Here is a 27,035-nt window from a genome sequence, read left to right on the forward strand (position 1 = left end):
GGCTTTGGCTGTCTGTTGCGGTGGTGTCTAGTTCCCATCCTAGACACGGACCTTAGCAACGGTCCGCCTACTCTTCTTCACGTGACTTCCGAAGTCAACATTGTGATTTTTCCGGAGCAATGAAGCGGTTCCGGAGCGCTTTCGGTGAGCGGGTTCGGGGAGTGGGAAGGCAGCCTGGCTGCTGCCGGTGCAAGCGCAACCGGACATCCCCGTGCCTTTGTCTTGCAGTGGTTGGGGTGGGAATTTTCTTCAGGATACTTTTCCGCAAGAACCTGGAGCGTCCGACTTCGTCTTGTCCCTCGTCGTCATTTTTCTGAGCGGGAAACGGGAATGCTCTGACTGCCAGGTTACAAGAGCAGCAGCAATCTGTGTGCTCTTGGCTAGTTGAGTAATGCAGTTTGCATTTTCTTTGGGATACCGTGAACGTTCCTGCAAGAGGTTGAGACACAGGGGAGCAGAAAGTTACATTTACTTTAAAAATCATGTTCAGCTAGTCCACGTGAAAGGTATGGGGGCAAAGGAACGGGGACAGTGGATGTGGTGTTTAACTGATCAAAGGGGTTAATATAGTATGTTCATGTTTCATGAGTGGGTGGTTGTAGAGGGGGTCGTATGCTATCTGCGTGTGGTTCGGGAGAGGCACATGGGCATCCTGGTGTGGGTCTGGAAGGGGCAAGGGGCATCTTGCTATGTGGAGGGAGGATGGGGCATTATGGTATTGATCTAGAGGGAGGGATGGAGCGTCTGGGGGTCTGAATGGTAGGATAGGGGGTGCTGGTGTGGGGCTGGCGGTATGGGGCACATTGGCATACATGCCTACATTCCGAAGCAGCTGAGAGGGAGATTTCTACAGCAAAATCGGGAGACAACAATTTTGCCATAGAAATGCATTGGGGTAAATAATTATTTTAGGCGGGAGAACGTGAAAAATAGTAGTATTTTTCACTAGAAAATTGGGAGTCTCCCGCCTAAATCGGGAGGGTTGGCATGTATGCATTGGTTTGGCTCTGGAGGGATGGGGTACATTGGTGTGGGTCTGGGGGAGGGAGGGATGGGTGCACACGTGTGTGGGTCTGGAGGGAGAGATTGGGTACAGTGGGTCTGGAGGGTGGCATGAGTAATTAGGTGTGGGTGGGATGGGGATGTGTGCATCTGGAGGGAGTGAATGGGGGCACATTGGTGTGGGTTTGATGGGAGGGATGGGGCACATTGGTCTAGGTGTGGGGAGGGATGGGGACACATTGGTGTGGGTCTGGAGGGAGAGGATGACGACCCATTGGTGTGGGAGGGATGGGGACATTGGTCTGTGTCTGGGGGAGGGATGGTTCATCTAGGTTTGAGTCTGGAGGGCAGTATGGAGGCATCTTGCCATGTGGATGGTGGGATCTTGGTGCGATCTGCAATGGATGGGGGCACATAAGTGTCAGTCTTGAACAGGTATTGGACATCTTTTCTGGAGGGTGGGGTGGGGACATCCGTATACATCTGGAGGGTGGGATGGTGGCATCTTGGTGTGGCTCTGGAGGGAGTGGATGTAGGCACATTGGTGTGGGTTTGATGTGAGGGATGAGACACATTGGTCTGTCTGGGAGAGTGATGGTTCAGCCAGGTGTGGGTGTTGACAGCAGGATGTGGCATCTTGCTTTATGTATGGTGGCATCTTGGTGGGGTCTGCAATGGATGGGGGCACATTGCTGTTGGTCTGCAAGGGAGGGATGGGGCATCCTGGTTTGGGTTGGATGGGGACATTCGGTTGGGTCTGGAGGGAGAGCATGGGGGCACATTGGTGTGGGTTTGATGGCAAGGATGAGGGCATATTGTGGGTTTGGAGGGAGGGATGGCAGCATCTTGGGGTCCGCTATGGATTGGGGCACATTGGTGTCGGTCTAGGAGAGGTATGGAGCATCTGGAGGGGTGGATGGGGCATCTTGGTGTGGGTGGAATGGGGAGATCCATGTGCATCTAGAGGGTGGGATGGGGCCTCTTGGTGTGGCTCTAGAGGGAGTGGATGGAGGCATTGGTGTCGGTTTGATGGGCGGCTGGGGCACATTGGTGTGGGTCTGGGGAGGGATGGGGATGGGGCATATTGGTGTGGGTTTGCAGGGAAGGATGGGGTATCCTGGTTTGGGTTGGATGGGGACATCGGTGTGGGTCTGGAGGGAGGGGATGGGGGTACGTTGGTGTAGGTTTGATGGGAGGGACGGGTACATTGGTCTGGGTAGGCATGGGAGCATATTGGTGTGGGTCTGGAGGGAGGGATGGTGGCATCCTGGCATGGGTGGGATGGGGACATCTGTGTGCATCTGCAGGTTGTGATGGGGCATCTTGGTGTGGGTCTGCAGGGAGGGATGAGGCCGTTCTGGTTTGGGGTGGATGAGGCCATTCGTGTGGGTCTGGGTCTGGAGGGAGGGGATGGGGGACATTGGTCTGTATCTGGGGGAGGGATGGGGGCACATTGTTGGTCTGGGAGGAGGGATGGTTCATCTAGGTGTGGGTCTGGAGGGCAGGATGAGGGCATCTTGCTGTGCATGGAGGGATGGTGGCATCTTGGTGTGGTCTGCAATGGATGGGGCAAATTGGTTTTGGTCTGAACAGGTATGGGGCATCTGTTGGTCTTGAGGGTCAGATGGGGCACCCTGGTGTGGGTGGAATGGGGACATCTGTGTGGATCTGGAGGATGGGAATGGAGGCACATTGGTGTGGGCTTGATGGGAGGGACAGGGAATGTTGGTGGGTCTGGGGGAGTCGTGGGGCATGGTGTGCGTCTGGAGGGCAGGATGGGGCATCTTGCTGTGTGGAGGGACTGATGGCATTTTGGGGGTCTGCAATGGACGAGGGCACATTAGTGTTCGTTTGGAACAGATATGGGGCATTTGTTCTGGAGGTTGACATGGATCATCTAGGTGTTGTTGGGAGGGTGGGATGGGGCCATCTGTGTGGGTCTGGAGGGAGGAATGGCGGCATCTTGGGGTGGGTCTGGAGGGAGGCATGGGGTAAATCTGTCTGGGTCTGAAAGGTGGGAGAGGGCATATTGGTGTGGAGATGGATATCTTGGTTTGAGTCTGGAGGGCAGGATGGGGGCTTCTTCCTGTGTGGAGGAAGGATGGGGCATCATGGTATGGGTCTTGAGGGGGTATTGGTGGGCTCTGGGATGGGGCATTGTGGTGTGGCTCCAGAGGAATGTTTGCATTTTGGTGTGGGTCTAGAGGCATGGTGGCATCTTGGTGTGGGTCTGAGTGAGGTATGGGACAGAGCGAGGGATGGGGCATATTGGTGTGGGTTTGGAGGGAGGGATGGGGCACATTGGCATTGGTCCAGGGAGGGATAGGGGCATCTTGCTGTGTGGAGGTAGGATGGGCATCATGGTATGGGTCTTGAGGAAGGGATTGGGCATCTTGGTGGAGTCTGGATCGGAGGGGGGGCATTGTTGCTCTGGAATGGAGGGACCTGGCATATGATAGGGGCATGTCAGGGAATGATGGAGCATGTGGGTCTAAGTGAGGGCTGGAGCACTCTTGTGGGAAGGAAGGGGGGCATCTGGGTGTGAAAGGAGGGGATGGGGTATGTATGTCTGGAGAGAGGGATGTTGGTTTATGGGAGGGGTGGGAGCATGTGTGTGTTGAAGGGATGGGGTAATCGGGTGTGTGTATAGAGAAAGGGCGGATGGTGCCATCTGAGTGAGTCTGGAGGTAGAGGTGAAGCATATGGGTGTGGTTCTGGAGAGAGTGGCGGAGCATCTTGGTGTAGGTATGGAGGGATAGATGTTGGTGTCTTTTGTGTGTGTTCGGAGGGAGGGATGGTGGGTCGGGAGGGAAGTGGCATTTGAATCTGGAATGTGTGTTTGTAAGGAGAAATGGGGCATTTGAGCGTGAATTGGGACATGTAGGGCTGGGGTATCTGCTTGTGAGCGGGGACATGAGGGACCATTAACAGCGGATCAGCCGGAGGGAGAGCCACTGGCCCGACCTCGGTTGCATCCCAGACACGAACGCCCCCAGCACCTCTTGTCGATCGGTCCAGGGCACGCGGGCTACCAGACGCTGAGGAGCGGGGATCCCCTTCTACCAAAGGGGGGTATGTGATCCAGCAGATGGTCGGGGACGCCTGGCAGGGTTGTGTTAACCTGCTGGGGATGTCCCCACCCACGCCCTGGAGAGGGAGCCCCATGCTGCCCCCTCGCCGAGTCTGCAGCTGTGCTGGACGGGGGCATGCACTCCTCTCTCTGACCCACAGGCGGTTATTGGTGGGCGCACCCCGGTAAGCAGGGAATCACCGAGTGGGGGGAGCCATGGGAAACCTGGCTGATCTCAAGGGGCACCTCCACAGGCAGACAGGGGCCCGGCACGCCAGTTGCGTCCTGAGCAATGGCGCAGCAGGCTTACTCGGCAGGTGGGCGTCGAGGTTCCAGCCGCCCACATCTGTGGGCGCGCAATGGCCAGGCCTTCGTGCGCAGCGGGTGACCTTCCCTCTTGCCCAGGTACTTGGAACTTGGCCCTGTGTGGCCGTGCTGCAGTTTGAAGACTCTAGCGGTCCCACCCGACATCCCCCTTGCCTTTGCTCTCAGGCCCGCCTTGCCGTCGTCCCCCCACCTCCCCAAAAGAGGAGTGGAGGGGGTCGGGGAAGGATCAGTGGATCGGGCCGGTGGCGGAGCAGCCTGCCTTCATCCTCTGGGAAGCGCTGTGCTGCTGCAGTCGGCGGGCAGGCATCCTGGGCTGAGCGCCTGGATTTTTTTGTTTTAAAACCACAATGGTCTCGGCCAAGCTAGACGAGGCGCTGGGCTGTCTTGCCACAGGCGGCGCTGCCTCCCCCAGCCTCCATGCACCGGCAGGGTCAGGCTGACGTCTGGAACAGAAAAAAAGTTGCCTGTGGCTCTTGGCGGTGGATCACTCGGCTCGCGCGTCGAAGAGGAACACGGCTAGCTGCGAGAATTAGTGTGAATTGCAGGACACATTGATCGACATTTAGAACGCACCATGCGACCCCGGGTTCCTCCCGGGGCTACGCCTGTCTGAGGATGCTTGTACGCCTGTCTGAGGATGCTTGTACATCAGTGGCCCAGGTTTCCCTCCCAGGGGCGTTGCTGGGGCTGTCGCGGGGACCCCGTTCCCTTTATCCCCCTATGGTCAGACCCCGATCAGGATCCCTGGAACTGGCGCGCAGGCTCATTGCTGACGCACCCTAGCCTCCCCAGTTTCCCGCCTCATGCAGGTTTTGGGAGGGCCGGGTGGCCGGCACGCCCTAGATGTTGTGGTGGCGGGGGGCTGTATAAAAGCCTGGTTTACCTTCACCCTACCCTGGGGCACCTGGCCGTGCTGTGTGTGGCTGTTTGTGGTGTGCTACGGCTGCCGGTGCTGGCTGGACATGGAATGCGAGCCTAACGACCATGTGGGCTTCGGCCGCAGATCAGGTCAGTGCACACTCAGCTACGCCAGAGGCACGGGGCAGGGGCAACCCTCCCTACGGGCCCGAGGCCAGCTGCCCCGAGCTTTGTGCTCCCCCTGACTATGGCCTCGCATCAGACGTGGCGACCCCCTGAAATTAAGCATATTACTGAGCGGAGGAAAACAAACGAACCAAGATTCCCTCGGTAAAAGCCAGTAAAGAGGGAAGAGCCCAGCGCTGAATCCCTGCTCAGCGGCAAGGGTGGGAAATGTGGCGCATAGAAGACTGACTCCCCTGCATCTCTCGGGGCTCAAGTCTTTCTGATCGACTCTCATCCCGCAGACGGTGTTAGGCCGGTAGCAGCCTCTGACATGCTGGGATCCGTTGTTCTTGGAGTTGGACTACTTGGGAATGCAACTCAAAGTGTGTGGTAAACTCCATCTAAGGCTAAATACGGACGCAAGACCGATGCCCAACAAGTACCGTATGGGAAAGTTGAAAAGAACTTTGAAGAGAGAGTTAAAGGGGGCGTGAAAGCGTTGTAAGGTAAACTGGTGGGGTCCATGCTGTCCGACCGCAGGATTCAACACGGCAGGCAGGCTGGTCTCCTGGAATGGTGGATGCCCTTGCAGGACTGTGGCCCGGGCACACTCAGCCCCTGCAGGGCGCTTTTCTGCTGTGACGGTTGGGAAGGCCCCAGGCGGCTGGTGGCTGGCAGGTAGTGTTACAGCTCCCTGACAAGCAGTTTTGCTGTGTCCGCGAGGCCGGGGAAGATTGACTGCCACCATGCCCTTCTCTGGCAACCGTCCTGGCCCCTCTTGGGGGTCGCCGAGGCAGTGACGGGAGACGGGGCTCCCAGTGCGTCTGTGGTGGACTTCCCTCAGTGCACTCCGACCACGTTGTGCCGCCGGGTGGGGAGGCCCACAAAGCGCCCCAGGGGTCTAAGGTGATGTCGTTTACCCACCAACCTGTCTTGAAACACGGACCAAGGAGTCTAACACGTGCACAAGTCGGAGGGCCGGACAAAACCCTGTGGTGCAATGAAGGTGAGAGCTGGCACGCACCGATTGCAGTGGGATCCTGTTGCGGTGGGCACACTGTCGGGGAGATGGAGCATGAGCGTGTGTTAGGACCCGAAAGATGATGATTTGGGCCTGGTGGAGGCCCGTAGCGGTCCTGATGTGCAAATTGGTCGTCTAGGGTCGAAAGACTAATCGAACCATCTAGTAGCTGGTTCCCTCTGAAGTATCCTTCAGGATAGTTTTATATGGTAAAGCGAATGATTAGAAGTCTTGGGGCCAAAATTATCTCAACCTATTCTCAAACTTTAAATGGGTAAGAACCTGGTGTGGAGCCGGGCATTAAATGCAAGTGCCCAGCGGGCCACTTCTGGTAAGCAGAATAGACGCTGTGGGATGAACCGAACGCTGGGTTAAGGCGCCCGATGCTGAAGCTCATCAGACCCCAGACAAGGTGTTGGTTGATATAGACAGCAAGACAGTGGCCATGGAAGTCGGAATCCGCTAAGGAGCGTCTAACAACTCACCTGCTGAATCAACTAGCCATGAAAATGGATGGCGCTGGAGCGCCTGGCCCATATCTGGCCAGTGCTGAGAGCCGTGTGGGCTAAGCCGCGATGCGTAGGATGGCAGCTGCAATGCACATGGAAGCCCGGGGCGAGTGGCGGGTGGAGTCACTGCAGATGTTGGTGGTAGTAGCAAATATTCAAACAAGAACTTTGAAGGCCGAAGTGGAGAAGGGTTCCATATGAACAGCTGTTGAACATGGGTCAATCGGTCCTAAATGGTCGAGCGCTGTTCGGTAGGGATGGGTGATGGTCTTCGTTGCCTCAGCCAGTCACAAGGGAGTCGGGTTAAGGTCCCTGAACTCGACGTGGCAGCGACGGCCGCCTTCGCGGCATCCAGTGCGATAACGCAAATGATCCCAGAGAAGCTGGCGGTATCACCAGGGAGAGTTCTGTTTTCTTTGTGAGGGTCTGGGCACCCTGGAATGGGTTTGCCCCGAGCCTTGGAAAGCGTTGCAGTTCCGGCAGCGTCTGGTGAGCTCTTGCTGGCCCTTGAAAATCCCGGGGAGATGGTGTGAATCTCGCGCCGTGCCGGGCCCATATCTGCAGTAGTTCTCCACGGTGACCAGCCTCTGGCATGTTGGAACAGTGTAGAAAGTTGGATCCGTGTAGAAAGTTGGATCCGTAACTTCGGGAAGGGATGTGTTGGTCGGGCTGCGGTGCGAAGCAGGGCTGGACGAGGTGTCTCCTCCTGCCTGGATGTGAGCCAGGCACTTCCTGTAGATCGCCCCAGCTGCAGTGGTCACATCTCGCCGTTCTCCTCCCAGGGTTTGGGGCCGGTGTTCTGCCTAGGCTGATGCCTAGCAGCTGTCTTAGAACTGGTGCGGGCCAGGGGAATCCGACTGTTAAATAAAAAAAAACAAAGCATTGCGTAAGGCCCACGGTGGGTGTTGACGCAATTTCTGCCCAGTGCCCTGAATGTCAAAGGGAAGAAATTCAATGAAGCGCAGATAAACGGCGAGAGTAACTATGACTCTCTTAAGGTAGCCAAATGCCTCATGGTACACAGATTACTAGAAAGCTTTTTCACCTTCCTCCAGATTACTATAGACTTGGTGTGAGGGACCTGTCTCTGCTCCACTTGATTCTTGCTGTCCAACCCGGGCTCCATCGGAGAAAAAACGGCCAGGGCTGTGCCCCATGCAATGCCCCAGCACAGACTGGCCTGCTGGAGGCACTCTATGTTGGACTGCTACTCTTATCGTTTTTTCACATACTCGCGTTGAGAGAGCCCTGTGGGACTTGCTTCTGGTGCACATGTTGAAGGACTGTGCCCGCTGGTCATGCATATTGTTAATACTTTCTCACAGGTCAGATCCCAGCTTCTCTCAAACACGCATTGGTTGATCCACTTTTGAAAAAGCTTTCTTTAGATCCTCTTGTCTTGGTAAATTTTCATCCCATTTTGCTTCTTCAATTTCTTATGAAGGTTTTTGAAGCCTTTGTCTTCATAGAGGGGGTGCTGGTCTCCAACATCGTCTATGTGGTTTGGCTGCACGACTTGGGCAGCATTGGTGCTTTATTGTTACGCCTTTGATACCATTGACCATGCCGTCTTGCTTGCCTGGGCCAGCCTCTCTGGTGCCGTTCTTTCCTGGTTTTCTTCATTTCTCTGACCGAAGTCACATTTCCCCCCCCCCTTTTCACTCTGTGCCCACTGTCTTGACATGTGGAGCCTCTCATTGTTTTTCCATTTGTTTAACATGTACATGCTACCTCTTGCCAAGCTTATCTGCTCTCACGGCTTCCAATGTTAACAGATGACACAGATTCTGGTGCGCTTAGATCTCGCTCTCCCTCTGTTCGAGACAGCGACCAGATTTAGGGCCTGCCTCGAAGCTGTGGGTGCATCAATGTGTAATAACTAGCTGAAGTTGAATGGGCAAAGGTGTTGGTGGTGGGCCTTCCTTCCTCTACTGCCTTTTGGACCCCCTCTTTTTGGTCATCTTTAGGGGTAAATATTTTAGCCTTTCTGTCTGCGGAATGTAAGTCCAGTATGTCAAAGGGGCTATCTTCAACTGAAAAGCCTTAGTACGGTTCTTCGTTTACTGCTTTCTCAGTTACGTACTCCTGTGGTGTCCTCACTTGTTATGCCCTCCTCAGACCAGCTCTCATGCACCTTCAGGTCCTGCAGAACTCTGTAGCCAGAGTAGCGACTTCCACACCTAGTTGTGCTCACATTACTCCAGTTGTGCACAATCTTCATTGGCTACCCATGGTGAAGCGCATTCCGGGCAAGTCCTAATGTCTAGTTCATCATGCCTTTTATGGAGCTGGGGCAGAATATCTACAGGCCAAATTCTGTCTACATTCCTGCTCGGACACTCCGCTTGGAGAATGCCTAATGTTACATTTTGACAAAACTGCCTTGTACATACAAATTCATTATACATCCATATAAAAGAGCTGAGTGCAAAATGTGTCATAAAGTCAATGCAGAACCATATTGCTTCACCAAGGCAAATCTTAAATATTGGAAATGCCTGACTAAAGTGCAAAGAGTTTAACCGATTCAAAAAGTGCCAGGTGCACTTCAGAAAAGTGTCTCGAGTTCCTTCCACTCTAATCACATTTTTAATTTTAGACAGTGTGAGTTGCTTTTCATGTTCTTTTAACTCGCTGTCCTATAGATCCATAATTGGAAATGTTCTTTCTGAGATCTTTAGTTGCTCTAAGGTTTACCCGTACTTGTTCACACTACAGCACCATTTTGCTAATTTATAGATCGATAATTGCGTCACAGACCTCCGGCACCGGAAAGATTGTGAATATTTGCTATAATAAAGGTTACTCTTTTTGTTATCGAATTCTTGCAGCTTTTCATGTGGAGTTATGATAACCATTTTTCCACAAATGTTTCACTATTTGGTTTCTTCTTCCAATCCCCCAAGTAAAGCAGATTCACGCCATATGGCTCCTCCAATTTCGATTGCCAAAGATGCTGTAACATGTATGTATCCAGTCTACACCACGTATATGTACTATTTGTTGCTTTACAGTGCAAACACTTGTAATAATAAAAACACTTCCATTACCCGATTGTCTAGCTTAAAATGTGTTATTCTTTTTTAACCCCTTAACTGCCAATGGTCGCCACCCCCTTTGCCAAGCCCTTTTTTTGTATGTTGCTATTCAATCCCGTGTAACTTTCTTGTTACATATGATATCTTGACCAAATTTGGCCCCCTTTCTTCCCACATGCAGTCATGCCACCAAGGAATCCTAGTTTGCTGTATGCGGTGCGAGAAAATAACCAAAAAGGAGCAGATTTTGTGTTTTTAGAAAATGCCAATACAATGATGTACAAAGAGGCCTGTGGCTTTTTCATTGTAAGAGCTAGGAACAAATTGTCTGCTGTGCTGAAATTCGCCATTTTCCAGGCTTTCAAGAACAGGTTGAGTGGAAATAGTCCAATTGTGGATGGAATGGAAGAGGATGATAGGAAAGCTGAACGGGAAGACAGAAAGGCATACATTTCTGAAAGTAGACAACATTCTAAGTTTATGAAAGGGTGATTCGCAGGTCAGGCACAACTATGTAGGGAAAATTCCCATAGTTTGGGGATAAATTGGAAAAATGACAGATGGACATAGCTGGACCTGTATGGTAATGGCTTCTGTGCATATTGAGAAAGTCAAGGCCGGGCTACATTCCCCTGACTCTTCCAGTTAGTAATTCACACATTTTTTGTATTGCTTCACAAAGCAAGCAATACCATAAGCCAAAAACTGAGTCATGGTACACATGATTTTTATGTACTTAGCATGTGTAAATAAGGACAACAAATGAGGTGAGGAAAGGCAAGCATAGAATTTTTGAAAGGGCACAAGCGGACCTTTTAAAGGGTAGGTGGCTTGTGCAGGTTACAAAAGCGTACACTTTTGTACACTGCATAAAGCGGCAACTAAATGTAGGTCACTTTTGGGAAATTAAAGGGTTGTGTAACAAAGTGCAGTAACAAATGTATGAAACTGTTATGAAAACCAAAAGAAAACACGTCCTACCTTCCAACAGGAGTCCCAATAAAAACGGTACCTCACGTGGGGAGGTGCACCTACCTGGGCGCAAAGGGAAAAGTCTAAGCCACTGGTAACCCAAGTATTTCAGGAGAGCAGATTTTGCAGGAATTTGCTCTTCTGCACAACCTACATATTTGGGCCTGGGGTGTTGCAGCCACCAGGGAAAATGGAACCCCATGCATTTCTGAAAAGAAGACTCCTGGGGAACCCAGCGAAGGTCTGACTTGAGCGATTGTCCTAGAATTTATTAACCAAAAGTCTGAAATATAGGGAAAAAAACACAATTTTAAGACATTTCCCACCTGGAAACTACTGAAACATACCGCCAACAACACTTGACCTACAGTCCCACAGGTGTCCGGGTGAAAATATTACCTCATGTGTGGGTGCACCTACCTGGGCGAAAAAGAAAGTGTGTCGACCGTCCTGAAGTCCAACGGCAGTCCCAAGGAGCCCCGGTAGGGTCCCATCCGTTCCCTGGGAGAAATTCTGTAATGCTGCCTAGCCAGAGCTCCAGGATGGTCGGGGATGATGTCCCAGCCTTGGACGACTCTACCATGTGGGTCCACCATTCCCAAGCGCAGTAGCACTCCCAGGGAGCCCTGGCAGGGTCCTTGAGCTTTCTCTGATGAAGAAGCTGAAACATGCCAGCCAGACCTCTAGGATAGTTGAGGGTAATGTTCCTGTCCTTGGGCAGCTGTCTCCAATATGGGGTGACCATCTCCAAGTGCAGCGGATGTCCCAGGGAGCCCCGGCAATCTGCTCACAGGGAGGGCTACATGAGATGCCCCCATTTGGGATAGTGGGAGTGGGGCCCACCTTCCTTTGGGGCAAAACATACTGCCCCATGCTTTGCGAGCCATAGTAAAGTTTTCCGGTGCCCCCACCGACCCCAAATGGATGGGGGGAATCTCATGTACCCTTTCTTAGGGGCAGAAATGGATAGGGGGCTACATGAGATCCCCCCCTATCCATTTGGGGTAGGGGAGGGCCACCCCACTTTTCATTAGAAATATCACTGGTGGTTTAGGGTGCCCACCCCCCACCAAAACAGGTTTATTTTACCCCGTCCCTATGGGCTGATGGGCACATTATTGTGCCCATTTGCCCCTAGGGTGGATAAAACATACTGCCCCCATTGGAGGTTATGGGGGAGAGGGCTGGCCCCCTCACCCCCACTTCAAAAACAGATCCCTGGTGGTCTAGTGGCATTGCTGGGTGTGGAAATGTACTTTGTTTTACGTCGGCATGCATTTGACGTGAAACTGAAGGAAATCCAACCCCTGGGCCGTGAGGAGGAACGTCTTCCTCACATAGCACGGGGGTTGGATTTTAGTTTTGTGCTATTCCTGCTTTGTAGCGATCGCACAAACAGCAGTGCCAAAAAGGATGAGCTATCTCGTCCTTGGCACTGCAAATATAATGTTAAGGATGAGATAGCTCATCCTTGGTAAGTCATGTAGATTTTTATTAAGACTATTAGTGACCATAACACCAGTTAACAGTATAATTATAGGTTTATGTATTTTGGCTGACACCCACAACTGTTTGAAATTCCCCCCCTCCCCTCAATTTATTTAAATGTGTTATTCCAATTTGTTATACCACTGAAGGTAGATGGTGGGTATGGGTCAGGCCATATTGGATTATGTAAGGGGTGGGGAGGTGGGTGGTGGAGGGGCGACCTACCCCACAATCTGACATTAAATTGTTTTTAGGTACAAAACATTTGAAAAAATGCAACTAGTTCAGGTTCAATTAGAACACATAGATCTGAACACATAGATCTACAATTATCCCAATGGCTAAGATATCTTACACTTTGGTCCAATTAAATGGTTATAATAGATCTTGATTATGTAAGAACCATGAACTGAAAACTCGAGTTATATAATAAATGAAAAATAAGGCCTACTTTAACAATATAAATACTTTCAAGGAATATAAATGACTGAAAATAATTACATATTGAGTACAACAGTGAACTGAGTGACAGCAAAAGAAAAGGAGAGAATGGTGACCATGTTTCTAGGTGGACACATGGGAATGGAGCTATGAGATGCTGAGGCTCGGGGGAGCCTGTACCTTCAGAAAGCTAATAGCGAGTATATAAGGTATTCCCAAGGTGTCTACCCTATCCACTTTATCCTTTTCCAGGTACCAGTCTGTAGGTTAAGACCTGGTAGAGTTTTGAAGAATGAGCAACTCTGCATTAGAAGGCCAAAAGGTCTGTGGGAATCGTCTGTGATCCAACTAAAAGTACATTTGAATACACAGTCTGCAGGATGGACTGTGAAAATGTGATACCTGAGCTTGAGGGTATGCAGTAAAGTTGGCAGGTGAGGTGGTTCAGGGTTGGCAGAGTTATTGTGCAGCTGCCTGCAGGAGGCACCATGGTGGGGTCAGGCAGCTACCATGACAGCGCGGCTTGAAGTTGGCAGCTAACAATTTATAACTGATCTAAATCACTAGATCTGAAGATGAGTTACTCAGACGAGCCAATCACTTTGTCACATGCACGCAAGGACTTGGACACATTCATTAACACCCTTCCGTTTTCAGTTTCAAAAGTGATAGGACTATACAGGGAGGTTTGCGTAGAAGGCCTAATATGGGTGTTTGGAAACAAGCGTTGTAGTAAAAGAGGAAGAAGGAAGGCGAAGGGAGTGGAAGGAGAGTAAGATTTAAAGAGCAGTGGACGGGGAGGAAGGTGAAGATGCATCAAAAGAAGAGAAAGGGGAGATGAACGTGAAGAGGGGAAAACTAGCAAGGGGGAAAAGGAGAGAGATTGAAGGTGAGACTGATTATGGAAATGCGTTGGAGGGACAGGGCCTTCATGTCCTTGTCCTGTAGTCCTTTTATTATGTGTGATGTGTCTTATTCTGCACAAGAGTCCATGCAGGATTCCTGGCAGTGCAGCTCTTCCTCTTTTTGGTCGTGGTGAACAGACCCTTGGGATACCGTTAAGGCACCCATGGGTGGGTGTACAGCCCTGTACCCCTAGTGTATGATTTGGGGCACCTGTGTTTGGCCCACAGAGCAGGGTATGGGCTGGTGGCAGTTCCATGCTGAATTTGACAGGTGCTCCGAGTATCCACCATTTTGGGAACCCTGGCCCTGCCATTGGAATCAGTTGATTCCTGATAGGAGACAAGATTGCCCCTGTGGCCTCTTACTTTCTATTGCCTACCTTGTTTTTCCAAAGTCCTGGGAAACCCTGTCCCTTCCCCTGACGGGCTGTTGGGTGGAAGTTCCATATATTGTATTGTGGGGAAGTCCAGGCCAGACTAGCTGGAGCCTTCCCAATTACTGTATGTTGTGTGTACACCCTTGAGGTGGGACCTGGGTGAATGGAGTGTGTGACCAATATACATTTTATGTTATGGGTGTCTGGTTTCTGGTATGTGACACAAAGACTGATTCAGCCCTGCCCGACTGGTATGAATGCAGTGTGGAGTGCTGAATGGCTGGGTGCTTGTCCCAATACACATTCCTTGTTGTGAGTGTCTGGATGGAGAAGAATGGCCTAAATGCACTGTGAGCCTAATTGGCTGTCTGCCTTAATGCCCTTCTGAATGATTGGTTGCCTGAGTGTGACCCAGCACAGTGAATGAGAGCCCAAACAGTATATCTGGCGACCTCTCACTGATGGAAATCATTCAGAAGCTGAAGTCGAAACTTGATGCTTACCTTGAAGCCCAGCTGGAAGAAAAAGGCCCTGCTGCTGCTGCTTTCCTTCGATGCAATCCGAAAGCTGTCGTGTCTCCAAGAACTGATCCAAGAGAGGACCTGGCTAGGAGACCTCTTCCCGAACTACGAGGGAACATCATGCACCAGCTAACCACAAGGCTCCCTGGATGTAGTCGGTCATCGAAAGGCTGCTGACCGTAGACGGGGACCGCCGAGCAATCTGAAGTCAAGCACCCAGCCATTGAAGTCCATCGCGGTCGATGACCAACAGTGCCACTGGAGCGGCAACGCTCCATTGCTTAAGAATACCTTGAATCAAGGACTCCCTTGCTCATCACTGTTGACTGCTTTGTCCCGCTGGAGAAACCGAGGAGAATCCGCTGTTGGGTTTCCCTCCACCCGAAGTCCTCAAAGGTGCCAACTAAGATATGAAAGCCAGCCGTGGTCGAGTCCCGAAAGCCGACGCCAGCTGTCGACGACCCGACACCCTTGCTGGGCATACGTTCTTCATTGACTCTTTGCGGCAACAAACTATTGTTGCCGAGGTTCGCAGCACGCCTCATCTTCGCAGGACGTCCTCGACCGATCGTCGAAAATCAGGTAAATACTGTAGAAGAAGGCCTGTGTCCGTGAAGAAGTATGCTAGCTGGTGCCTGGTTGTACATCTTAACCTAATTACTAGCCCATCAAAAGTAGAGAGGGGTAGTGGAAAGATGAGGAGTGCAGTACCCTGGGTAAGCCAACTTGACTCGTTTAACTCTCAACACCAGGGTGAGTGGTGCCCCTCTTCAGTTTCTGGCCCTGTCGATGCATCACATCATCAATTTCTGGCCCCTGGAAGGACCTTTCTTTGTCTTCAAGCCCAGGAGTGCCAGCGTGTCATCAAGCCCAGGACAGACAAATGGTCTTTCTGGCCAGGATAACAAACACATCTTGATGCCTAATAGGGCCAATGCGTTGTCAATCCTAGGAGGGTCAACCCATGCTCATATAGAGTACTAGAGGGGGCTAACTGAACCATTCACACTTGGCAATACAACTCTAGTTGAGTAATATTAGAATACGGAAAGTGGACAGGGAAATGAAGTTGTCTAGAAGAAAGGGGTCCTCTTCACAGTGTTGGGAATGTCAGCAGAGTGAATGTTATGGGCGTGGAATGTGAACAGAGAACACTAGAAAAGAATGCATGGCAAGTAGTATGGTGGTTAGGGTGAGGACAGAGAGTTGTTATTGAATAAGGTTGAACTGAAAAGAAATTAAGTCACACATACTGGCTTTGTCCTGGGACACTTCCTTAACTGGTGATGAGCTGCGGCAATGACAGAGAGCCTGCACTTGCCATTGATTGTGATTGACTCAGCAGGTACAGGGTTAGTTGGGCAGTTGAATGGTGGCTCCTTGGGAGTCTCCAAGCCTGTATTGGGGAGTATCTGGGCTGTGCGTAAGCTTATGAGGACACAGGAAGCCCTCTCGAAGCATAGCCGTGCATGCACACAACAGAACACGTGATTCAAGGATGCATCGTCCAGTGTTGCCAGTTGTTACCTGGCAATTTGAGACTTGATAAGGAGTTGACATGTCTGTTGCTTAGCTATGTAACAAGCTGAAGGTCTTCACGGTGGGCACTGCACTGTGTGCTTTGCCCATCCGACATGCAGTGTAGCGACTGAAAGAAAAACGTGCACACATAAAGGAGGAAGCATGCCGTAGCACAATTGGCTGTTACTCTGAGAGGGTTTTTTCCCTTGGATTTTAAAAGGGAGATTACAGACATTTTTCCCTGTGAACAAGGTGACAAATTCCAAGGGCACGAAAATATGGGAACCAACAAACAAATTCAAAGATTATGGCAAATATACCAGGCACTGGGTTATTCCTAGGTTATTAAATGGAAAGAAAGATTCCAGAAGTATATGTTGGCAGTATATGGTCCTAATTATTTGAGTAAACAGAAAGAGGCACAGTTTCATTATTGAGGTCAGGCTGCACAACAATTTCTTAAAACTACCTGAATGCATCGAGATGGGCAACCAACTCAGTCTGATATATGAATAGCCAAGATGGACAAGAATTACGAGGTAGGGGAATAACATTTTGGCTTATCAATTTGCCATCAGACAACAAAAATATTGTGAGACCATTGAGGAGTTTGTTACAGCACTGTGAGGGTTGGCTTTAAAGTGTTGTTTTGAACATTATCAGAAAGAGTACATTCGGGACAAGTTGATGATCAACAGGAGAGCAAGAGGTCCGCTTGTCGAATGGGAACTAGCCTACTCGCATTGAAGCAGCTATTTCCCCATTAGAGAAACTGCCCTTCCACCTGGAGAGGTAGAAAGGTCCTCTCGTCTAATGGGAACTAGCCTACTCACACTGAAGCAGCTATTTCCCATTAGAGAAACGGCCCTCTGACCTGGAGAGGCAGAAAGGTCCTCTCGTCTAATGCAAACTAGCCTAATCATACTGAAGCAGCTATTTCCCATTAGCAGAATGTCCCTCCGACCAGAGACGTCTTTATGGGAGGGCAAAAGGGGCACTTGCCCCGGGCCCCCACCTTGGAGGGAGCCCCAAGAAGGTGCCTTAGTAAAAAAAAAAAAGTCAGTTTCCAAGTCAACAAAATTAAGTATCACACATCAGGATTTTCTTTGGCGTGCTGCTAAGGCTAAACCTATTTTCTGTCTGTTGTTGACAAGTACATTTTGTTCTGATCTTTTCATCCTGTAATGCTATATACACTGTGGTATACATAGTTTGTGTGACACATGTAGTATTCTCTTTCTGTAGGGATTATATTGATGATGTGAAATAGCCAAAGATGAAATACATATTGATACATTTGAGTGTCCCGATGGTTCAGAGGATAGCTCAGTGTGTTAAGCACTCATTGCAGGGATATGAGTTCACATGCAAGATTACAATAACAAATTCCAGCTTGGCTGACTCAGCATTTCCAATGTATGAAGTTGTTAAGCCTGCATGTATATATACTTTGTTCTATAGCACTCCAAGTGTCATCACCAATGTACCTGCACTAGATAGCGGTTGCTATAGAAACTAACATAGCTTCAATATGGTGATGGTCTAGAAATTGGTTTGTTTAGATGGGGAGTTGTAAAACCTAGGCAGGCACCTCCAATGATGACAATAAAGTGTTAGAGATGTTTATGCATCCAAATTCCAGACTGTGGATCCAAAGTGTCCATGCGTGACTCCTGGCTTTGCTAGCAGACGATAGAATGATCCTGGACAAATCTTAGATCACTGACATTACTGTACTGCATTCTATGAAAAGGGTTTCTTCTCACTTACTGGTGGCATTGTTTGGCCAATTACCTGATATTTCCTATCTTGTAGGCCGGTTCAGTAGAAGGAGTTCTAGACAGAAGAGAGGAGACCAGATATTGCAGGCTTCTTACCAGCATATTTTAAGGTCTGCTTATGTGACAACAAAACAGTATGCTTTTTTGTACCATTCAAAGGTTTTTCTGCATGTTTTTAAATACCATTGCATACGCCTGTGTTTTGGGTGTATTCAAAGCTTTACAATACAAAAGGGAAACCTATCTGAAATCTTTTAAGATCACATCCATTAGTATGCTGGTGTTTATATACTTTCTTTAATGATGGAGACAATGAAGCTAGAATCATTCCCATTTTGAACAATATGTTTTTATAATGTGTTTTTTAAGTCAGTTCTGTAAAATGGCATTATATTAGTTCAAGGTAAAAACGAGAAAATAAATTGGCAAATAGCAGAAATTGTGGGTACGAATCCCAGCTTCACCTCTTAATCAATCTGTGATTCTGGGTATCTCATTTAATATTGTGTTTCTTCACCTGTCTAGATTACAAGTCCCTAGACCTTTCAAAATTGTCAGCCCTTCAGAGTGATTTCGTTCTTAGGGTTTGATCTTTAAGAAAGACTCACTCATGGTTTCACTCGCTATATATAGTGTTGCTTCCTCTGTAATGATAGTGAGCATTGATATATTACACATCACAGCCACCTGTTTCTTTGCTCTCGAATGGCAACACTGCTTGAAAACCATGTCCCAATTCTAATCTCAGTCTGTCTAGATACAGACACCTTCCTGGTATCTTCAAATCGTTATCCACTCTCTATGCTATGCTATGGTATGTGTAGTTTTATCCTTGCTTCCCATTGGTTGTCTGTATCCATGCTTGAGCATTTGTGCTGTCTCTGAGGCAGCTAATCTCAGACTATTGTAGATTATGGGAACCTTTGTCATAAAATCTGTGTCCTTCAGTTAAACTATGTCCAGTACACATCCATGTGGCTGCTCTTCATGTTTGCTGTACCTCTGCTTGACCATAAGTACCCTAGCGTAGATTGCTAATGTTGCCCTTGAAATGCTACTTGTTTATCAATCTGATTACAACATGAATGAAGAGTGTAAGGTATCTGAGCGGAAGTTTACCATGCTTACTTTGATCTCTGCGAGGCAGCATATCAGGGTATGGGTTGTTATCGTGGCATGGGGTGCGGCGCACTAGATATTCTATATCCCTTAATCCCTTTGGTCAGTTGGAGGGGGGCCCCAGAGGTGTCTGTGCCCCGGGCCCCCAAAGTGCTTAAGATGGCCCTGCCTCCGACCTGGAGAGGCAGAAAGGTCCTCTCGTCTAATGGGAACTATCCTACTCACACTGAAGCAGCTATTTTCCATTAGAGAAACGGTCCTCCGACCTTGAGAGGCAGAAAGGTCCTCTCGTCTAATGGGAACTATTCTACTCACACTGAAGCGGCTATTTCCCATTCGAGAAACGGTCCTCCGACCTTGAGAGGCAGAAAGGTCCTCTAGTCTAATGGGAACTAGCCTACTCGCACTGAAGCAGCTATTTCCCATTAGAGAAACGGCTGAACAGGCAGAAATGTCATCTCGTCTACCTGTCCTCTTTTCCTTCTTCCTCTTTCTTTGCTGCTCGAGCAGACAAGATAGTGCATTTTTGTTATCATTTATTGTATGTGTATGGAATGTTTGATGTGCATTAGACTATTGTCGCTTAGAGATGGCAGACCTTATCCGCGAGTGAAGGGAGCGCAACAGGGCTCAGCTCCGGCGCTCAGGAGGAGGGAGTATTCACTTAAGTTTTGCTCTGCGCGGGACGGGACCCAAATGGGTTCAGGCGCTGAAGCGTACCTCCGAATACAACTGCCCAAAGGTTCTCAGTGTAATATCAAGGGAATAGAGATTTAGGAGGCTTATTGACATTAGGAATGCAGTGAAAATCATCCATGACAGCAACACTCATCAGAGAACAACGGCAGAGCCTCATTGCAGGACAAACCACCTGCTGGCAACAGGACCACACCACAGGTTAGAAATCGTGCAAGTAGTAAATGAAGTGTGCTGGGCACAGTCCCAGGCAAACTGAAGTCACTCCAGGAGTCAAAGACCAAGGAGTATCTCACTAGAGATGGGCACAGTCCCAAGTTAAAGTATTGACTGACAGGCCTGCCTAGCTACAAAAGGAAAATAAAGAGACCGGGGCAACCCAGGTATTCTGCGACATAAACCGGCACAGACAAGCATGAGTAGGGATAACTTGGTTGAGGAATCTGAAGGCCCTCATGTAAGTGCCATCGGAATGAGCCAGAGTGCCAGTGGAGGGAGAGCAGGGGCATTATGGAAGACCTTGTGGCCTTCTCCCGGGGCATGGCGGAGTTCAGGAGAGAGCTACGCAAGGGAAAAGGGGGAAGAAAGAAAACCTGCAGGGTATGTAGCGCCCAGATCCCCTGGGTTCGCCACCCAGGTAAAGGGGTGGCAAAAAAAGCCAAGGTCATGGTCCAAATACGGCCGTGATACCGCAGAGGAATCCTCATAGGCAGCGAGGATTCTGAGGATGGGAGCATGCAAGAGTCAGAACACTTAGTGTCGGGGGATCCAGAAAGACCCAGAAGCAAAAAGAGCAAGCCTATGGGCGAGAAGAGCCTCAGAAGTACCAATTCGACCCAGATGCTCTAATTCATCCGAGGTCCTCTGAATGCGAACCCCCAGACAATATCACAGCATACCTAAAGAAAAGACTGAGGGCACCAAGGAGCAAAGAGGAGAGAAACAAGATCAGGACGGAATGTTCCAGACCCAGGGTGCCAGAAGGGGTGGCTAAGACCTTGGAGATTGATGACGCATGCTGATGTTCATGGGAAGGTATGTATGGATATCAAGAAAGGCATCGACCGCTCCTGAAAGACATGGCAGGATAAATTGCTCGATGTTGTAGGGCCAATCACGAAGATATGGGAGCTGGCAGATGAAGCCAAACAGAGAAAGGCGCCTATCGACCCAGTAGTCGTCTCAGACTGGGCGCAGAGGGCAATATGCCTGTTGGGTAATGCAAATAGTTCCATCGCAATGGAAAGAAGGCGATCAATCCTCATGAAAATCGACTCCAAGTTAGGAGAATTAGCCCCATCTGAAGCGGCAGCAGCTGCCAGGGGTAAATTGTACTGCAAAACTTTCATGAAAGATATTGCAAAGTTTGCCAGCACATATGCCACATTGGGCAAAACGCAGGCCTCCCTGAAGAAGATCTTCGGGAGGAAGGTTTTTGACAGCGCTGGCAGAGGCAGAGGCTGCTCGGCCAGCCGTTACTCTCACTACAGGCCCTCTGGTGATAGAACTTACTGGAGAGAACAAGACGATCGACGAGCCATCCCCTTCTTCCCATCCAGGGGAAGGGGAAGACACTGGAGAGGCAGCGTCATTCATCAACAACAAAACCCCACAGGTGAGAGTTCAATGTTTACTAAAGAGCACACAAAACACACTCATCCCGCCAGTAAGGGGGAGTGTGTCAGATCATATACAAATGTGGAGAGAGATATATTCAGATGCCTGGATTTTACAGGCAGTAGAAGGTTTCCTCTTATTAGACTTTTGGCAGGTACCGGTACAGGAATCCCTGCCCAAGCTGATCAGGCTCAGCAAGGAAGACGAATTGTTGCTAGATGGCGAGATAGAGAAGTTACGATTAAAGAAAGCTATCAGACCGGTGTTCAGGGAACAAAGAGGCTTAGTAAGCAACATGTTCCTAGTGAAGGGCAAACGCAAGGTCAGGCCGGTGATCAACCTCAGAACACTGAATACGTTTCTAGTATACAGACACTTCAAGATGGAAGGCATCCATCTGCTAAGGGACATACTCTAGAAAGGAGACTGGCTGTCTCGGATAGACCTCAGGGACGCATACCTGACGGTCCCCATACATCAGAGTCAATGACAATTTCTTCAATTCCTTTGAAGGGGTCGGAGATGAGGAGTTTTCATGCCTCCCATTCGGCCTAGTGTCAGCACCGTGGTGCTTTACAAAGCTGAAGACAGTAGTGGGACACCTCAGACAGCAAGGTGTCGGGCTGATCATATACCTGGGCGATATATGCATTATGTGCCAGGACAAAGAGCTACTTTCAGAGCAAGTGACGAACACGACAGACCTGTTAGAACAACTGGGGTTTCTAGTGAATTGGGAGAAATCGCAGTTGATCACACCCCAGTCGATGGAAATTCTTGGTTTTATGGTAGACACTGTTGCAGGCACTCTCATCTTACCGCTAGAGAAAGTGAACTCCACAAAGAGAGATAAAGACCATGTTGTTGAAGGAGGATGTTATCGATAAAAGGGCTGGCCAGATTAGTAGGCTGTGTGTCATCTTCGATCCAGGCCATTTTCAGGGGTACCCTTCATTATCGGGTGTTACAGCGTCTAAAGATAAAACACATCAGACAGGGCCTAATATATGACTAGAGGGTCCCCATTTCACAAGAAGAGAGGATGGAGCTGGAGTGGTGATATCACCACATGGAAGCCTGGAATGGCAGGGTGATATTTGGCTCCTCCCCGGACCTGATTATAGAATCGGATGCCAGCTGCTGGGGCCGGGGGGCCCGATGCAGGAATTGGACGACCAGGGGGAGATGGTCAGAGAAGGCACTTGCCCTCCACATCAGCTGCCTAGAGTTGTTGGCAGGATATTTCGCAATGCAAGGCTGGACACAAGAAAGTGTGAGATGCTCCGTTCTTCTCAAGATGGACAATGTGTCCGCAGTCAGGTACATCAACCGACTGGGCGGAACAAGTTTCAAGATACTGGCAGAATTGGCGAAAGAGGGGTCAGTGTAACGGCAGAACATCTACCAGGTGCACAGAACCAGATAGCGGACTGGAATTCGAGAAACCTGAGGGACTCCAGTGATTGGCAACTGGAGGAGTCAGTCTTTCAAGAGATCATGAGACGGAGGGACCCCTGTCGGACAGATGTTTTCCTCGAGGCTGCGCAGGACATTGTCACGGTTCTACAATTGGAGGCCAGATCCGGAAGCATCAGCGACAGATGCCTTTCTCCAGGTCTGGGTACCAGCACCAGAATATGCGTTTCTACCGTTCGCCATGATATTGCAAACGCTGGCACAAATCAGAAGACAGAGAGCGAAAGTGATACTGGTGACTCCCGATTGGAGAGGTCAAGCTTGGTTTCCAGATCTCTTGGAGATGTCGTACAAGTCGCCAGTGCTATTACCTCAGAGGGAAGACCTTCTGCTGGGACTGACCGGGGACAGACACTCTCTGGTTCAGGCAGGGAGTCTGAGACTGGTAGCGGGGGTGATTTCGGGAGAACCTGGACCAAGCTGGGGCTTTCGGGAGAGGCTCAAGAATTTTTTCAGTGAATCCTGGGCTCCTGGAACCAAGAAGGCATACAGAAGTGCATAGCACAAGTGGTGTAGTTGGTGTATGGAGAGGGATGTACGTTCTGTTTGAACAGATATAGTGCATGTGGTGAACTTTCTAGTGAATCAAGTGGCACAGAATGATTAACACTTCTAGGTCAGCAATCTTAGCCGGGTATGACTATGTTGAGGGTAGCGCGATAGGGGAACATCCTCAGATATGTAGATTAATGAAAGGGATCAAGAGTTTGAGACTTTCCCATCTTTGGGATGTGAGTGTAGTTCTGCGAATGTTTGAGTCATAGCCAGATAATGAAGACTTGTCCAGAATAGCTCTTAGGGCGAAATTAGCTACATTGCTATGTTTAATTTCCTGCAAGAGGGTTTCAAATGTCCAGGCGTTGGAAGTGGACAGGAAATCCTTTTCTCCTACGGGGGTAACGTTCTATATAGGAAAGAGGACTAGGACAGGAATCAAAACTGTACAGTGTTCATCATTTCTAGACAGACCCGGATTATGTCCGATCAGATGCCTTAAGGTTTATGGAAGTGTGACAGTTCAGCATAGGCCCCAGGTCTTGACATAGAATACAGATTTTCAATACATTAGTCATGATTCTATTACAAACACAGAGGTGAAGGATTATCCCACCCTTGCAACCACGAAGATAGTTTGAAATGAATGAGAATTTTATGTTGTTTATATGAAAAGAATGTAATGTCAATTCATATGTGAGTAACATTTTTCTGCATTGCCCACCCATTATGAGACAGTTGGTTCAGTGATACTGTTTGTTTTTTGACAGGTGCAGATTCAAAACCTTCGGGTTCCTGAGGAATGATGGCATGGCTTTGGGGAGTTCAAGCGTTTACCAGTTGCGACTCAGTTTTGTCAGTTATCGATCAGCTTCAGAAAGAGGAAGAAGGAAAAGAGGACAGGGAGTTTATACTGTAGTGGAAGAATATGATTGAAGTGTTTAACCAATGAGACACACACATCAAATTTGCAAGTTGAATGGACATTGTAGTATTTGACAGTGTGTTCTAATTTGATGTTAACTGTTTGTTGGCTGCTCGAGAAGTAAAGAGTTGAGTTGAGCATAATCCTTCGCCTCTGTGTCTTTAATAGAATCATGACTATCTATTGCGAAAGTATTGAAAATCTGTATTGGTCTACGTTCCAAGTTAAAAAAAATGCAAAGAAAAACAAATATATCCAAGCAATTACATGTACACGTCTGATAGTGTAATTTATAAATAGGAGGTAGTTGCATATTATCAACAGTTATGCCAATATGGAGCGAGTCTCAAAGTTCTCAAAAAATAGTCAATTTTAGTCAGATAATTATTAAAACGCAACAAGGACTTGTTGTGGAAAAGTACATATAATATAAAAAACACAAAACTATTAGTGACCAAATATCCTTTAGAGATGGGAGAATGTGTATTCAATAGACTTAATTGACTTTAGGATAACATTAGAAGCTATTGTCATCTTGCTGTTGTCAACAACCTTAGTTTGAGTTCAAAACAGGATTCTAGTTTAAATTATCACTAGAATTTCAGACTCAACATGTTTCTGTTCTCTAAGTTAGTATGGAACATTCATCAAGAGGCATGTCACCTTTGTTGTGGTTACAATAAAAATACAAATACAGTTGATTTTCATTACATGAAGTCTTCTAATCACTCTGTATGGTATAACTGTTGATAAAGCATAAACACAAAGGGTAAGCTGTAATTGCTACAGTTCCTTGAGATACTAATTAGGTATCATGACTAGAAAAAGGTATATTATTTGCGATTTAGTAGGTGGATATAGGCCTCAATTGTTGCTGTCTTGACTTAAGCAGGAGAGTCATTCGTGAGTGAAAAACATAAATTTTCAGTTCAGAATGCAGGAAACCTGTAGGTTAAATGAGAGGACTAACTGTTCGATTACCAAGAACTTGATCCCATATACACTATTATTCCTTCGTATCTCTAAGTGTCTTACCTCAACATCAGTTAATTGGGAAACATTTGAGGATCAGTAGTGTAGCCGTGTTCCTACGCCGTAGGTCTGTACAGGATGTATGGCTATTCTCCAAAGATCTTGTCTGCCCTATTTAAAAAGGTATGGCGTTATTAAACCAAAGAGTACTAACCTCTGGTTAGATTAGTATCGTTCCATTGAGGACTCTCCAGTATTCAGTTGGAACAGAGAACAATATACTCGAATTTACGGCTTACCTGGAGTTAGTATGGTGAGTATTTAAGGAATCTATCCAGTGCAACGGAAGGCGTTACGTCTGGTGAGAATTATAATTGATAATATCTGGCTTCTGTCCGAGTTGAATTCCCATCGGGGTTTGATCGCAATGATCTGGAAAAAACATATCCAGAAGTAAAGATTAATGCTTTGTATCCTCTGTTTATTTGGATGTATTTGTAAGTTGTTATGTGAGCTATCTCGCTAAAATCTGGGTGTGTCTGGTATCTAAAATGATATAGATTCTTACCTCTTCTATTTCGATTTAGAAGAGATACGAGTATATCTATCTGTTGTTTTCTCTCTGGATACAACTTAGTCAGTGGGCTTCATTACGAGGCTGGCGGTAGCCGTGCCTGTAATACAGGCATGGCTGCCACCGGTATTTTATTTTTTCCGGTGCCTAGAAAGGGCCAGTTACTGGGTCATTACGGGCTTGCCGGAACCGGTATTAGCCAATTCCTGGGCACTGGAAAAAAATCTTCCACATTCCCATTTGAGCCCAATAGGGCTCAAATGGGAATCGGGAAGCCGGATGCACCGGCACCGTTTATAACAGTGCCGGTGCATCCAACATGCTCTGCTCATTGGTGCTGTTACGGCCGCCAGGCCAGTCCTGGCGGCCGCAATGGCACCTGCAAGCAGAACTCAGTTTGCCGGTCCGGGAACTACGGTATCGGCATGCTTACCGGTACCGTAGTTCCCGGACCGGCAAACCTATAGTGAGGCCCAATACTTAGGTCTTTACGTTAGCTCAGAGAATGCCGGAAAACACCAGGAAAACGCCGAAAAAACTCCTGTGCGCCATCTTGGGGGAATAGGAAGAAAAATAGTCCTCCTTTTGTTGTTATGGTTTGTGGGCACCGCAAAAACATGCAGTGTTAGTTTATTAGCCCCCTTCGCCACTATATAGGTATCTGTAATAAATGTAAAAAGTTCTAGCAAGTTGTTGACTGCTATTTTGAATAGCTCTTGTAAAGCGCATCTAGAAACAATTTTTAGAAATCTTTATTGTTTAATACGCAAGAATGCGTATCTATATCTTTGGGCAGGGGAACTGGTATGTACTCAAGTGGTAAAGTAGATACTCAGGTTTCACTTGAACCCGAGTGAGACTTTATTTTCTCTTCTTTCTTTTTTCTAGAACCTGAGTGGAAAAATTATTCGAAAACCACTAAATAAACTCATTTTTGGGGAATAGTAATTAGATACAGGGTGGAACACGGTTAGCTCTAAAGATGGATTTGAATAAATAAACTGCATCTCTCTCCAGTTTATGTATACAAAATTGTATGATATGTGGCTATAGAATCAAATCTTGTGCCACTGAATGGCCTCGTTGAGGTCTCTCTTGTCACGTGTTGTTAGAAATATGAGCCTTTGTTCTTTTTCTAGCAGGATCTTTGACCTCATATTTTGGT

The 27,035-nt window shown here is 48.4% G+C and overlaps 1 long non-coding RNA gene and 1 pseudogene across 1 annotated transcript; both read left to right on the forward strand.

Annotated features, from left to right (window-relative positions):
- Positions 1-4: 4 nt before the first annotated feature.
- Positions 5-24,467, forward strand: LOC138580355 (uncharacterized). Its single transcript, XR_011304236.1, has 2 exons — positions 5-144; positions 24,170-24,467. It is a non-coding gene; the product is annotated as an uncharacterized lncRNA (long non-coding RNA).
- On the forward strand, positions 4,868-5,018 carry LOC138581513 (5.8S ribosomal RNA; annotated as a pseudogene).
- Positions 24,468-27,035: the final 2,568 nt, after the last annotated feature.

This window comes from Ambystoma mexicanum, chromosome 3p (assembly GCF_040938575.1).
Source record: "Ambystoma mexicanum isolate Mex_15411 chromosome 3p, UKY_AmexF1_1, whole genome shotgun sequence".
Taxonomy (NCBI): domain Eukaryota; kingdom Metazoa; phylum Chordata; class Amphibia; order Caudata; family Ambystomatidae; genus Ambystoma; species Ambystoma mexicanum.